The 15,521-nt window shown below is 32.9% G+C and overlaps 1 pseudogene across 1 annotated transcript; it reads left to right on the top strand.

Annotated features, from left to right (window-relative positions):
* The first annotated feature begins 319 nt into the window (after window positions 1–319).
* On the top strand, window positions 320–1,373 carry LOC149557801 (putative xyloglucan endotransglucosylase/hydrolase protein 6; annotated as a pseudogene). Its single transcript, XR_016364919.1, has 2 exons — window positions 320–516; window positions 832–1,373. The product of XR_016364919.1 is annotated as a putative xyloglucan endotransglucosylase/hydrolase protein 6 (transcript).
* Window positions 1,374–15,521: the final 14,148 nt, after the last annotated feature.

Consider the following 15,521-nt stretch of genomic DNA (forward strand, 5'->3'; position numbering starts at 1 on the left):
TTTCAATTATGGAATATTATTTATGTTTGAGATTTGTTGCTCTCATTTTTATCAACTTAGGATGCCTTTTTTAAGCAATCCTGTAATGATTTTCATCAAAGTTAATTTTGCCCTGCATATTGCTAAAAGATTTTTGCCTCCAAGAAAATATCTATAATTTTATTGAAACTATATTCTATGACAGAATATTGATGGGAAACGAAAACAAATCTTATTAAGACTTGAATCTGGGGCCTACTACTCCCAAGAAAAGATGTTGTACCTCCTCTTATTTGTTTATATGATCCTTCAAGCACTAAGATATAACTTTGATTGGCAGATGAACTCAGACACCGACAATGTCAGAGATGAACTGGACTTTGAGTTCTTAGGCAACAGATCTGGACAGCCCTACACTGTCCAAACGAATGTATTTGCTCATGGCAAGGGTGACAGGGAACAGAGAGTAAACCTCTGGTTTGATCCTTCTGCAAATTTTCACACCTATTCCATTCTCTGGAACCACTATCATGTAGTGTAAGTACAATCCTTACTCATCCAATATGATTCCTCTAGTTAATTATTAATGAGTTATAATGTTCAATGAGGATTACATACTAATAATTCATTCATACATTCTTGTAGATTTGACTCTGTAGATAATGTTTTGTATCAAATTCCATATTCCATGATTACATTTCAGATCAGATTTCTTGATCAAGGTTTAGATCAAACTTTATAATCAGATTTCAAATCAAACTTTAGGGTTTGATGCAATAAAACCACACGAATATGAACCAATCATTATAGAACATTTAACATTTCATAATTAAAAATTCATGTATTGTGCAGGTTCTTTGTAGATGAGATACCCATAAGAGTATACAAGAGCAACGAAGCAAAAGGGATCCCTTACCCAAAATCTCAACCCATGGGAATCTATTCCACCCTGTGGGAGGCAGATGACTGGGCCACATGAGGAGGGCTTGAGAAAATAGACTGGAGTAAGGCACCATTCTATGCTTATTACAAAGACTTTGACATAGAAGCTTGTGCAATGCCTGGTGCAGCAACATGTCGTTCAAACCCTAACAACTGGTGGGAGGGTCCTTCATACAAACAGCTCAGTGCAATACAAGGCCACAGGTACAGGTGGGTCAGGTTAAATCACATGACATATGACTACTGTACTGATAAATCTAGGTACCCTGTCACGCCCCCAGAATGTTTAGCAGGCATCTAATGTTAAAATCAATATATGTTTTAAGTATGCTTAGTCATATCTATGTAAATAATCTATTATATAAAGAGAGAGATGCCGACATCTATGTATGACTACATATTTTCATAAGAAAACCAAAGCTTAATAATTGAAGTCAAGAAATATATGTAAAGCTCTGCTCTGTGGTTGTATGTAATTCATGTGTATGTAAGCTGGTTACCAGCATTTATTTTTACTAGTAATAAATGTGTTATTGTGAGGATAAGATTGAAACGATTGTGGAAGGAGGAATAGCTGACCTAATGCATGTGAATGTAATAAAGTCAGGTGGGTTTCGCATTTAAATTCATTGAATACCTATCTGTATATGACTTTCTAGACAGTGCCCTGAAAATGAAATGGTATACTTTACAAAAATTGAGAAGGCATACTTGAAAATCTAATGCTAATTGAAGACAAGTACCAAAAAAATCAAACCATTTTGTTTCAATTTATTTGCAAAAGTCTAAGATGTGGATAGACTTAACCAGTCCAACTACCCAAGGCAACTACTATGGAATCATGGTACTAATCTTTAGTGTACCAGTTTATATGATATCATGTCGTCATGTTCTAACAATATTTAATTTCTAGTATATTTAATTTATTTTTATTAATCTAAACAAATCACATAAAATGATTATTTTTAAGTTAATTAAGACATTTGCATGTCTTAGTAATCATTTCTTTGCTTTCTAATATTTAAACTATTAATAATCAATTAGAAAAATTGAACAATTTCATTGGTATTTATAGTGTATAATTATAATATGTACATTTTTATATATGTATAGGATATCAATTTCCAATGATCTTTTTTTTTTGTTCTTGTACATAGAAATCATTCTACATTTTGTGTAACTATCTGGAAACTTATAGAATAACTTTACATTCTTAAGTCACATACCAAAATAACCAAAATAATGATTAACATGTAATGCACTATTTAAAAAATTAGGGTTCCCAAAGTTAACTACAGTGACTGCTAGAACCCTTATGTACTATAAAAATATGGTAAGATGATTAAAGGTAACATTCATTCCTTCTTGTGACCTATAATACCATTTTTATTTCCTTAAAAAAGTTTCTTTTAAATATCTTTTATAAAATATTTTTAAAACTTTTGTTGGTGTATGTCATCTATCATTTTTTTAAAAAATTTGATAAATATATGTGTATAACAATTTATATGTTCATAGTATATTATTTTGGTAAAATTTCAGTTGAAAACATTCTCAAAATTTGGAGCAAGTACTTGTAAATATTTCATGCAATGTAGATAGATATAATTTAGAACTTCTCTTTGGATTTTTGCCCCTTATTCTTTATGGGAGCCAATCACACAACCATTTTAAACTATTGCAATTCAATTTAGTGACTCATGGTTGAAGTTAAAGTCGATTGAGCACAAATTCATCTATGGTTCATAAAGTCACTAAAGGGTGGGCCTTAAAAGGTTTTAAATAATAGGTGCTTCTATTTTAAGATGGTGTAAACTATATATGGATTTTCTTAACTAATCTTACATGTGAGAGGGTAGCAACCTTTTATGCAAGGGTAAAAATTAGAGTGTTTAATGGGAGAATGCCACTATCTAGACTTGATGTGTTCAGAGTTAGGGGGTCATCACTTCTCCCTACACTCCAAACCTTTTGGTTCTTTTGTTGGATGTGCCCACCTTTTGGGCTAGAATTTGGTTTGTGCATTTTTTTTTGGTGCTAGAAGACTTTTTTCAAAGAGGCCTACATTTTGAGTAATGTTAAGGAGCCTTGTCTCTTCCTTGATGTGGTGTCTATGCTCTCAAATTTAGGCATTGGGTTTTTGTCCCCCATTTTCCTTGTGGATTTGTTGGTTGGGGTTTCCACTCATTGCATGAGGATCATGAGGGTGAAGATTTTGGAGGAGGTCCCTAGTTTTGGGATTTTGGTGCAAGGGTGGATTGGCCAATGTGGGTACTCTCCTCTTCATGACTTTTGTAGTGCTCTTGATCTAGGGTGTTCTAAGTGTATTATGACAAAGTATGGATGACTTCTTTCTCTTCATCTTATGATAATGATGGATCTTCATCATAGGGATTTGGATAGGTTGACAAGCTACTTGTCATCTATTTTTGTTTCTTTTGTTTTGGGGTGTTGTGGGTGGCCTTCATTTTTTTTCCTTTCTTTTGGATTGGTCTATCCATTTTGTTGGGTTGGAATACTATTCTTTCATTTTATCGTATTAGTGCCTTGTTGATAGGTTTCAAGGGCATGTTTTGGTCTCTAGTTCTTTTTAGTGTTTTAAAGTCAATCTAGGGGTTGTCCTTCACTTCAAGGATGATGATGATAGTGTGCAGTTCTCTAGGAGGTGGGCTTGCTATTCTTAGTTCATTTATTCTTCCACAATTCCTACGAAGGTGGTTGTTTCTCCTATGGAGTTGGAGACTTTCATGTTGATATTAAGATTTGTAGCTTGGAGAAACCTCCCTCTTGTGGTTGGTCAAATGTATGTTGGTCTTACGATATGATTCTTTCGCTAGTTTATCTTTTAGCTACTTCTTTTGAGGTGGTCCCCTTTTCCAATTGAGGTAGTTAAGGGTTTTGTAGTTGAGGGATAGATCTTAAAATCTGTAGTTGTTACTTGTCCATTGTTGGATTGGAAGACTATAAAGGTTGTTGATTGTATTCTATTAAGGGTCATTCTTGGTTCTTATATTGTATGGCCTTATGTTCCCTTGCTCTCTCCAAGATATAGCCAATTAGAGCCTCCCCACTAACAATGTATCATTAGTGCCCTTGTTCCTTTCCTCTTGATTTATCTTCACTTGGGGGCATTTCGTAGTGGAAATGTGTCTTAGTGGATGTACACATACTTTGTTAAAGCCATTGATCTTGTTAAAATGTTAGTAATGACTTTAATGTGGGGGAATACACTCTGCTCATTTTTCCTTACAATCATGGAGTAGTAAATATGTATTCTAAGTATGGTTTAGAGTATTTTAGCCTTGGACTCTTCGTATGCTCTCTATCTTATCCTCAAATCTATGTATTGTTGCTTCATCACCTTTTTCAGGATATTTTGAGAATTCCTTTATGGATTCATAAAAAATTGCAAATTTTCATATATAGGTAATGCATTCAAGCCCAACATGTTAAATCCCATACATGTTTAACACATTTTTATTTTTTATTTTTTGATGATTCATAATGAGATGCACATTTCTCATTGAAAAAATAGTCACACACCTTCTCTCTCTACTTCTTTTAGCCAGTGATTTCTCTCTCCTTATGATCTTCGAACTAGAAAATATTCAATCCCCCAGGGACTTGATAGATTCTTTTTCTCCTTGGTTATGATGAGATTATCTAATGTTGTGTTCTCTACTTAACAAAGAGTTTGGATTGAGTTCACTCTCTTTCCAAAGTAGGGACTAAAGGTATAGTCTTGAATTTGAAACACTTCAGTTTAATGATAGTTTAGCACATATTTAATGCATGACCATCATTTGTTTAAATTTCTCCCCTTTTCTTGTAATTTTTTCTCATTTCTGCTAAGAAACATTAGGGTAGGACTTAATAGATAATCTTTAATGCTCCTATTTTATGGCGTAAAGGTTGAGGTAGGATATAAGAGCTGAGGTCACCTCTTACCTTCATCTAATCACTCAAAATCTAATTTTCACATTATAACAGACTTTTCTCAAAATTTGCACCTAATGTATAAGATTTGTGATCTATTTGGAGACCTCAAGGGAATCCTAAGTGTTATGGGCATTGGTTAGCAGGGATGTTGTGCATCCCTACTCAATTGGGGAGGTAGTATTACTACACTTTTTTATGTATTTAATTAAGAACCCACTTTAACATTTAGACAATAGGTGTAGATTGAGATTTCAAATCATAATTTGTTTATTGAATTGCATTCTTTTATTAATATTCTATATAAAAAAAACAAACACTAACATGAAGCAAACCAATTGCAAATAATTCTATATTCACAAACATTATTGGTCATGAATATAAAAATTAAATAGTATGAAGTTTCACAATAATTCTTAATAATAAGAGAGACATTATTTAAATACTATATTTATTTAGAAAAATAAATAGAGACACATGTTTTGCAAACTTTGTCCATATTTTTTATGCACACAAATGTCATTATCTTTGCTAAATAATAGAAATTATTTTATAAAAAATATAATATAATATTCTCTTTGTTTAGTTGTCCCATTTATTATGTCATTACACTCCCATATAATATGATTTTCTGATTGAAAATATTCATAAGAACTGTATTCAAACAATAATGGTAACCATTTCAAACCAAATTTCCTTTATTTCAAGGTATATCTCAAGTGCACTCTCAAAACACTTGATGATCTGGATGTATATACTTATCTAGAACATTGGCACACTCTCTCATGTGCTTTTTTCATACTACTAGATCTAACTACTATAATCCCATATATACCTTCTTTCATACTGATAAATCCATCAACCTTTTTCAAAATATTTGTAAACATCAAAGTCATTAGTTTGTAACTTTTCCTCAATTTAAAAGCATTGATAGGAAAATGCTGCAAGGACTTCTAGGGGTCATAACTTTTGACTCAGATGTAGGTTATTCATGAAATTTTATAGATGGCTTTGTCATGAGTTGTAATTAGTTTTCCAACTCAACTCTTCTTTATTGGTAATCATTCCAATTCATTTAAATTGAAAGCCATAAAATCCATTTACACCCCCAAATTTAGGCTTTTATGTTTTTCTTTCTTTTTTTGAGCTTTTGTTCTTGTAATAACTTTGAAACAATGTTTCTAATTTTTATGGTTAGTCGGCAGTTTTCCTTGTCCTAGTACAATGAGAACTATTAAAATGAATGCTAATTAACTTGCTTTTGAAATAATTTAGAAAATCTCATAATGAGAATTAATTTTGATTGATTTTTTAGCCTAAATTGATTCTTAAAAAAAAATTCCAAACATCTAAGACCTCTCTTCAATTTAGGTTACTAAATATATCTAAACTTAACAACACTAGATAAAATGTCAATAATTATTTGTATGTTGGATAACCCAGATAGAAAACAAAGTGTGTGTGGAGAAACAAAGAAACATGCCTCATAGGACTTGTTAGGGTTGTAGGGAGAAACAAAGAAGTATTGATAGTGCCAACGGACGACATTGGAAAAAAATTTGTGACTCATTATAAGGTCTATAGTTTGCGCAGTAAATTTGTCTGCCAGAATCAGCATAAAAGCAATCTGTGATTTTAGAGTTTTTCTTTAAGAGAGATATAAATGGATAAAGAGCAGCAGCAAGTAAAAAAATGAAAATTGTAGATTCTAATATCATTGGAGGGCAAGACAAACTTAACAAATTATTCTCTTGTTTAACATGTGATGACAATGAATGAATAATACTAAGATGACTGATTTGTAATCACAAATAATTCTCTTATTTGACATGTGATGATAATGAATAATACTAAGATGACCAATTTGTATAAATTTGAAGGAATTAAAAAAAAAAGACAATGTCTACAAGATTAAAATTTAAATATGGATGAACTTTAGTAAAATTGAAGCATGGAACATTCTACTTATACCTTTAAACATTTATTTAAAAATACTATCCCTAATTTGTTTAAAACAATTAGTAATCAAGTGTTACACTTATACCTTTAAACATTTATTTAAAAATACTAGCCCTAATTCGTTTAAAACAATTAGTAATCAAGTGAAAGCGGGTGTCCTACATACATCATACACAGAAAAACTTAAAACATGGAGCTTCTTACGAGACCATTAAAAATCAAGTATTGACCAGATATCCTATGAGAAAATTTCAAATCGCTCTATATTTTTTACAAGTATCATATTTTATTGATATATTAGGTCATCAAAATTTATTATTTTATTAAAAGGCTCACAAAGAGTCCAAGAGATGAGGTTGGGATCGTAGTTCAAACGAATTTGAAAGAATGGATACTCCACAGTCCTAATTTATTTACGGTTCATTTCTAGAGCATGATGAGATGTATTGGCCAACACTTGCAATTATCATACTCAGCTCTAAAAAGCCTTGGCCCACAATTTCCATGACAAGATTCCTAAATTACTCCCAGCCAAAATGCAGAGAAAAACTATTGATCGAATTATGGACTGTACATTCTATTCCATGTCATTGATTTGAACCATTTTGTTGTATATATGATAAGCTATGGGCTCGAATTTTTGTTATAATTCTGCCAGGGACCCAAATTTTCGTACCTTGGAATAAAACCTTTCGGTGCATTCATTACTCAGTTCAAATCCAAAAGTAGGCTATAAAAGTCAAGAAATATTTCTATGCTCTGTTTATGACCACATGATTTTCATGCCTTATCTATTTTTCTCCACAGAAAAAAAAACAAAAAAAACAATGTTGGCTTTTTGTTCTCGGCAAGTTGCATTACCTCACCCTACTCCCTAATAAATTATGGGACCTCTTTCAGTCTTGGCCCAAGCTTTACTCCAATTCAATCTTCTCCACCTTGTGGACATGCATCTCGGCCTTAGTGGTTTGGGAATTATGGTGGGAGCAGAACAAAAGAATTTTCCACCAAAATCCTTCTTCAGTTGAAAATGTTCTCAGTACCATTGAAAAATCCATTTCAGAAGTGGTCAATGCTAGTCACTCAAAACTCAAATGCAACCCAATCTTGTCTTCATGGGATAGTGTTATTATCCGTGAGTGGAAAGGCATTCATATGCCTATTGGTTGGTGCCAACAAAAAAGATCTGTGACTTCTCAAGATAGAGATAAAGTTCTTTGGGTCCGCCCTAACTCTAGGCATGTTAAATTGAATTTTGATGGTTCATCCCGTGGCAATCCAGGCAAATCAGGTGTTTGTGTATGTATCCAAGATCGCCAAGGTGAAGTGCTTGCCCTCAAATCTACTCCCCTAACTTTGGGATCAAATAATATGGTAGAAGCACATTGCATTGTTTATCGGGCTAGTCTTGGCAAAACAAGATACTTTTTGAACAAGGTACTTTTTGTAACATCTAGGTCGAAGGGGACTCCATGGTTATAATCAATGCTTGTATTAAAAGAGTTTCCCATAATTGGAAACTGACCTATATTTTACAAAAAAATTGGCACCTCTTAGACTGTTTCAATGAGGTCCTTATCTCACATACCCTTCAAGAAGGAAATAGATTGTTGATTATTTAGCTAATTGGGGTTGTGATGGCTCTCACCAAGAAGTGAACCACCTAGCTGGCATCATTAACATGGATGAGGAACTATAAAATTTGATTGAATCAGAGATCAAATCTTGTAGGTGAGAGTACTGATTTCATAGATAATTTTGTTCTTCAGATGCTCATGTTGTTTGCTACCAGCCAAACTTGTAATTGGAGGATTTCATCCATCTCTCTATATGCATCGACAATGATATTTGGTTTTCTTTCCTGATTCTTTTCCGATTGAGTCTTTGAATTAGGATTTTATTTTTATAAAATTATATACAGTGGCTTGCCCACTTTTGCTTTAAAAAAAATATAGTTATATTTTATTATTATTTATTTATTTGATTTTATTTCAAGGATGGGCATTAGAGTCTTACACAAAATTAAAATCAAATTGAATATAGTCATATCATGATTGTGATTTAACAAGGATGAGTCAATTAATTCTTGAATGAGAAACCATAAAGAAGAAATTATTATACTTGAATGAGTGCCACCAAAATTAACTCTTTCATCAACATGTTGTTGAAGTATTTTAACTTGTTTTTAGTCTTCTATGCATTATTGATTTGGAAACTTCTTATTCGCACTCAAATCCTTTTCACCAATGATGAGAAAGTTGTTTCATGTCCATAGTATATTGTTCACAATGAATGCATTTATTGAATTGCACACAATGCTAATTTAACATCATAAAAACAAGGAAGCATTTTTGTTTCTCTTATACATTCATACAAAAACTATGACCACTTCAAATTTATGATTCACAATAGACCTTATTAAAAAGTTATTGTTTTCATATACAAAAGCAAGATCAAGCCACCATACATTCTAACCTCTATTGGGGGTATCTGAATGTCCACTTTCTAGTCACTTGTGGTAGTCATTACCAAGTCATAATTAGGGTGGCATGGGTCTTCACTATTTCCATAACCTATAATGATAAACTTAATCAACATCAATTAATATTGAGACATTGATATCTAGGACCTTAAGTATTCAATGTTGTCTTAAGTGTGCTAACATACATATATAGATCTCAAGAATTAAACAAGCACACGTGATAGTATATACATTTCCATCATAAGATAAAAGAAATAATCTATATATTAATTTAATTTTTAGAACTCTTTCTTCAATCATAAATATCATTACATTTTATAATAAATAATAGTAACTATCACTTAAATATTATTTGTATTTATTACTATTCATCAAATTAATTTAAAACACATCCATTATATTTAGAAGTGTGATTTGAACAAAAGAAACAAGAAAACAAGTAACATGCTATTAGGGTAAATCAAGATATGAAGTAGAGAAAAGATGTCATATATGCTATCCTTATGCAAGAAAACTAGAACCATTGATGGTGGAGAGGGATCTTATTAGGGATATAGTAGCCGTGCCAACACTCACTGCATTTGTTGAAATGTGAACTTTGTAACAAGATATGGAAATCCATGAAAGCATTACAAAGGGAGATTTTTGTTAGATGTAATTGCAACTGCCTCAATAGACATGCATGGACAGTGTGGGTTCCTTTTCTCCTAACACTTTTTTTAATCCTTGAGAGAAAAATTAAAATTTTTATATCAAAATAAAATAAAGTATATAATTAAATAAGTTGCTAAGCTAGAGAACTGGTAAACATATATGCCTGTATATAAAAGTTGATGGTATGTTAAATGATGCTAATCTTATAATTGTAAATCTTATTTAGTAGTTAAACATCATAAGTAGTTGTGCTTGATAGATATTCACTCACAACCTCCTCTCTAGCTTTGTGAGTCTTCTGACTTAGTGATCTTGAATGGACTCTCTTGCTTTCTTGAATCTGAACTCTTCACTTTTTGGCCACATGGTGGTGGTGCTAGCATTGTTGACTATGTTCTCTCTACTACCTCCTTCATTCCTCTCATTTGTCGCTTTACCATCTCTCACCTTCCTCTCTCGCTGACCATGCCCTCCTTAGCATCACCCTTCAAGGACCCTTGCCACCTTCTCCTCCTTGCTTATCTACTTTTTCTTGCCCCCTCTTCCCTCTCCCCATGCTCACACTTCTTTTCACTTTTTTGAGAGTGACACGAAGCTCTTCATCCATCACCTGAGATGACTTCTCCCCCAGGACCCCTTCCCCAACTCTAGGGATGTCACCTCCATGTTCCACTCACTTGTGTCTGGCTTGTTAGAATCTTCCCTTCTCTCCATTCCCCATTGCACCTCCTCGCTCACCCCTCGCCCCACTCGTAGGTCTTGCCCCAAGAATCAATGGTTCGATGAAGACTACAAATCCTTTCATTGCATGCTTCACTCTACTCCACCCACTACTTCTTCCTCATCTTCCTCTCAGTTGAAACTTGACTACTAATGCTTTCTTAGCCATAAGAAATGGAAGTTCACTTTATTGCAGTGTAAGTCTCTTGGTGCCATGTTCTTCCAATCCCCAAAGATCTTTTGGCACACCATGTTTCCTTGCCAACCCACCGACCCCCCGCCCTACCTCTACTCTGGACCTTAATTGCCTTGCCTCCCACACCTCCACACTCTATGATATTCCTGACCAACCCCCTCTTCGTCTCATCCTCCCCACTTCCCATTGTCACCTCTTCTCCTTTTCCCACATTAGTGAGGTAGTTAGAGTTATGAATAGTAGCAGAACTCTAGATGAGGAATTATTTCAAGTTGAATTCTTCAAGTTGGGTATCTCTTTCCTAGGTCCCTTTCTTATAGTGCTCTTTAATCGAGTGGTTTGTTTCAGCTGCTCCGACTCTTGGTCACAACATATTATCTATCTGATCCATAAATTTGGGCCAACCTCTAACCCCAAAAATTATAGGACCATTATTGTTGGGCATACCTTCACCAAACTCTATGTGACTGTGCTAAATGATATCCTATCCAATGAGCTCGGTCAACAACACAATATTATCCACAAGTATTGTTCATAAATAAATTCATAAACATAATTTAAAAAATCTAATTCATAAATATACCTTTCTTACCTTCTTCTTTTCCAAGAGTCACACCCTTTATTAATACAAATCCTTTAAAAAGTCAGAACACTTCATAGTTATAATCCTTTCAAAAAGTTACAACCCTTCATAGCTAAAATCCTTTCGAAAAGTCCCAATACTTTATAATTAAAAATATTTTTGAAGAGTCACAACTATTCATAATTATGACCCTTTCAAAGGTTCACATCCTTTCAATATCATTGATACCTTTTTAGAAAGTCACTTCCTTATTTTCTTCATATTACTTTCCTCTTCCATTTTTCCTTTTGAACTTCTCTCCTCTTCCCTTTCCTTTTGCCCCTCTCTAAAATAAACTCTCCTCCCTTTTATATCTTAATTTTAAGGAGTCATGTCTATTTGTTAAACATCTCTTTTTATTCTAAAGACTTAGCTAATTTATATTATTCTATGTTATATTATTTATTTACTTACTTATATGTGTTTATTTTATTGATTATTAGATTCTATTTAGAAAGTTAACATACTTTCTACAATATTGTCTCTTGTATTTAATTTTCTTTCTTTCTTTCTTTACTCATTGAATTTTTATTATTTTTTAAATATTATTTTATTAATAATATAGATTAAATAATTATTATTTCTTTGGTTTATAGTTTAGTATTATTTTTAATATAAATTTATTATTTATTTAATAACATTGTGTTATCTAATTATTATTAATATTCTATCTTAAAATGGGGACATGACAACTTTGATTGTAAATGTTGACGACAATAGTAAAGGGAAAGGCCATCTAAAGATTGGATCAATGAAAGAGGTAGAGAAGACCTCAATCTATGTGGATAATAGGGACATGGCCCTTGGAGAGGCCAATAAAATTCTATTATTGGCAAGCAATATTGGAATCAAACAGAATGCAATCAAAGGAATGAAGTTGCAAAAGAGGTTCATGATGACAAGATAGGCCAATGCAAGACCACATAAAGTATAGAATTGGAGTCTCTTAATGCAGAGGCAATGAGTTTTCCATGGACAATAAACACAATTAAAGTGCAAAAAAATGAAGTGAGAACGGTAAGGTTAAAGTTGCTAAATTGGATGAAGCCATCATTTTTGGCAATTGATATGTTGAACAGTCAAAGTATGGTATTTATGTCGCCAAGACAAGGTAAACCTTGTGTAAAGATTAAAAATATTGGTTCATGTGGAGCCAATGTACTTGAGATAAAAGATCCACCAGACATTGGTACAATTCTAATTATTCCTATAATTAAAGATAGGGTTGAAGAAAAGAAGATCATGATTTGGCCTCCAAGACAAATAGAAGAGATCAGGATCATTTAGAACAATGTGAAGATGAAGAGGACAAAGGACAATGCTTGGACAAAGTGTCAAACAATTGAACAAGGAGGCAACATCAACATCAAACAAAGTCCTTGTAGCAAACTCAAGGGATTTGAGTTTTTTCAACAAAGGGAGTATGGTGTAGGAGCACCCTAACATCTCCTTTTAATTTTGGATCATAGCTATTTTGTTTTGATTCATGGTAATTTGGTGAATTAGTTATTTTAATTTCATGTAAGTATGTGCTCAATTAAGGTAATGTAGACCAAGGTTATGTTTTAGTCAATGTTGGTCAAAGTAAGTCAAAAACCCTAAAAGTGGAAAATGCCATGGAAGGCCATAGATGGAGTAAAATGAAGTATTAAAATTTTCATTATAAGCCTTTGGACCTATTTAAGGTACCAAGTAGGCATATGGTATCATAAAATGCAAAAATGCACACAAAGCGTAAAATGTTGCTATGTTATCAAAAATATTGCTGACAACATTTTGCAACATGGTAGTTTATAGAAGATGGAAGGTCAACCATCTTAGGGATTTGAAAGGTCATTCTATTACGTGAGCAATGCAATCTCATGTAGAAATCAGATAATGGAATGTAAAGATGAGAGAGGAAGAGTATGGTGTGGGTTTGAATAATAAAAATCATTTTTTTGTGAAATCTATTGGCTAACTATACTTCTAGGCTCCCTTTTGAAATAAGCTTGTGAAATATAGAACCTAGTATAGTTAGCTCATTACATCAAATCTCCAAAAGAGGGGATCCATTCATAATTAATCCCCAAATCACTGCCTAATACCCGACCTACATAATGTAATATAAATGTTGATTACATTATGATTTACAAAAGAGCCCAATGATCATATGAAGACAAGTGTTAATCCATTCATTATCTAATGACAAAATGAACACTATAGAGTGAAGCCAAAAATGGCATTAAAAGTTCCCTTGATTGATTTTGATCCAAAATTCAAATTGTAACCATGACACTAACAAAAGCCATCTGATGTAAACACAAACTAGATCCCTAAGCTGAATACAATATCTCCTAAAAATAAGTGAGATCCATAAAATTAAAACATGTGAGATCAAAGAGAAGCCATGATTTACTATGAAGCCCTTTGAAGCTAGCAATTACCAAGGTAGGCACATACAAAAAAAAAATGCAAACCTAATCTGACTTCTTGTTTACTGTATGGAAGCAACCCATAAAAATTAGGTGTATCTAACATATTTTAAACAAAATTATACAGAAATAGTCTTCAAAAATAGAAATCCCCTAAAACTTGGGCTACATTGCACAATGAATATATAACATCTGAACTTAAATATAAGTATCACAATTTGAAAAATATCACATGACCATCCATATCAAAACTTTCATGAAAAAGAATGACCAAGTTCATTCTATTTCTATTTGTTCAAAAGAATCAAAATAGTCTTCCACTTCTATATCAACATCATATAATGATAAATATGGAGGGGGATCCATATAAAACATAGATTCCCAAACATATTCTGCCTAAATTGATAAACCAAAATCAATAGGAAATGGGTGTTGAGTATGCAGCTAGTCAAACAACACTTCAAAAATAGGAGCAGAGGAAAAAAAGGGATATTTAGATACAAAAGGATGGTGATGTATATGGTGCAACTTAAATGCACCCTAGGACCATTCTAAAGGAAATTGGCATCCTGAAACAACCAAATTAAGTTTATTACTAAGGAAGTGGAGTAGGTTAGCAAACTAGCTAGAGGAAAGCGTACCTTAGGACAAAATATTAACTGGCTCTCAGAGGTAATTGGAAATGTTGAGGAGGTCAAAAACCTTATGCACAAGATTCCATAGCTCGAAGTCAAAAATAGGGTGGTGGAGAAGGCTACTAGTGATAATTAGGGGAAGATTACTAAACTGGAAGCCAAACTGCACAATATTGAAAAGATGATCAAGCAAATGGCAGACAATAATAGAAAATCTCGAAAGGCTATGGTAGATAATGTGGGAAATCTCCTGAATAAGTTTGAGCAAGATAAAGGATGGGATTCCCCTTCGGTGGTAGAGAACCAGGGTCCTAGTAAATGCACTTGGGCTCACTCTAAGAAGAATGAGGAAGGGAATAAGATGGAAGAGGTGAAGGCCACTACAGAGAATATGCACATTCTGGTAGACCAAACTGCTAACCTAATAAAGACTATCCAGCTAGTCGAGTGTTGGTCGTTTGTTGTCTTTTTGCTATCCTTTATAGCTCTATTTTTGGTTGGCAAGTTGTTTTCTCTTTTTGGAGGCCTATCATATGTTGATTTGTGCTTTTATGCTCTATTGTTAGCTTTTGGCTTATCTTTTTAGACTTCTATTATTTTGTAAAAGGTTTTAGGTCCTTTAAAACCTATTTTTACTTAATGAAAACTTAAATGTACCCTTACTCAATGAAAAATTATAACACTTCGACTATTTAACATTGGCTATGGGTGCATATGCCCATAGCCACTACCCAAAAAAATCTACACACATAAAAGTTATTGCCAAATGTCATGTGAAGTACCAAATATATATACATCAAAAAGAATTTAGGCAGTACCTAAGTTAAATGAACTAATCTAAAAATAATGACAAAGACTGAGGAATTTGTGTCATCATTAATTCATCATCCAACTGAATTCATCAATAAATCATATTTGTAAAAAGTGTGTAAAGGATAGAAGTAATCGACTATTAGTACATTGTGGGACATGGAGTATAGAT

The sequence above is a fragment of the Cupressus sempervirens genome, chromosome 5, assembly GCF_028749045.1.
Source record: "Cupressus sempervirens isolate cs-2001-9-10 chromosome 5, ASM2874904v1, whole genome shotgun sequence".
Lineage (NCBI taxonomy): Eukaryota > Viridiplantae > Streptophyta > Pinopsida > Cupressales > Cupressaceae > Cupressus > Cupressus sempervirens.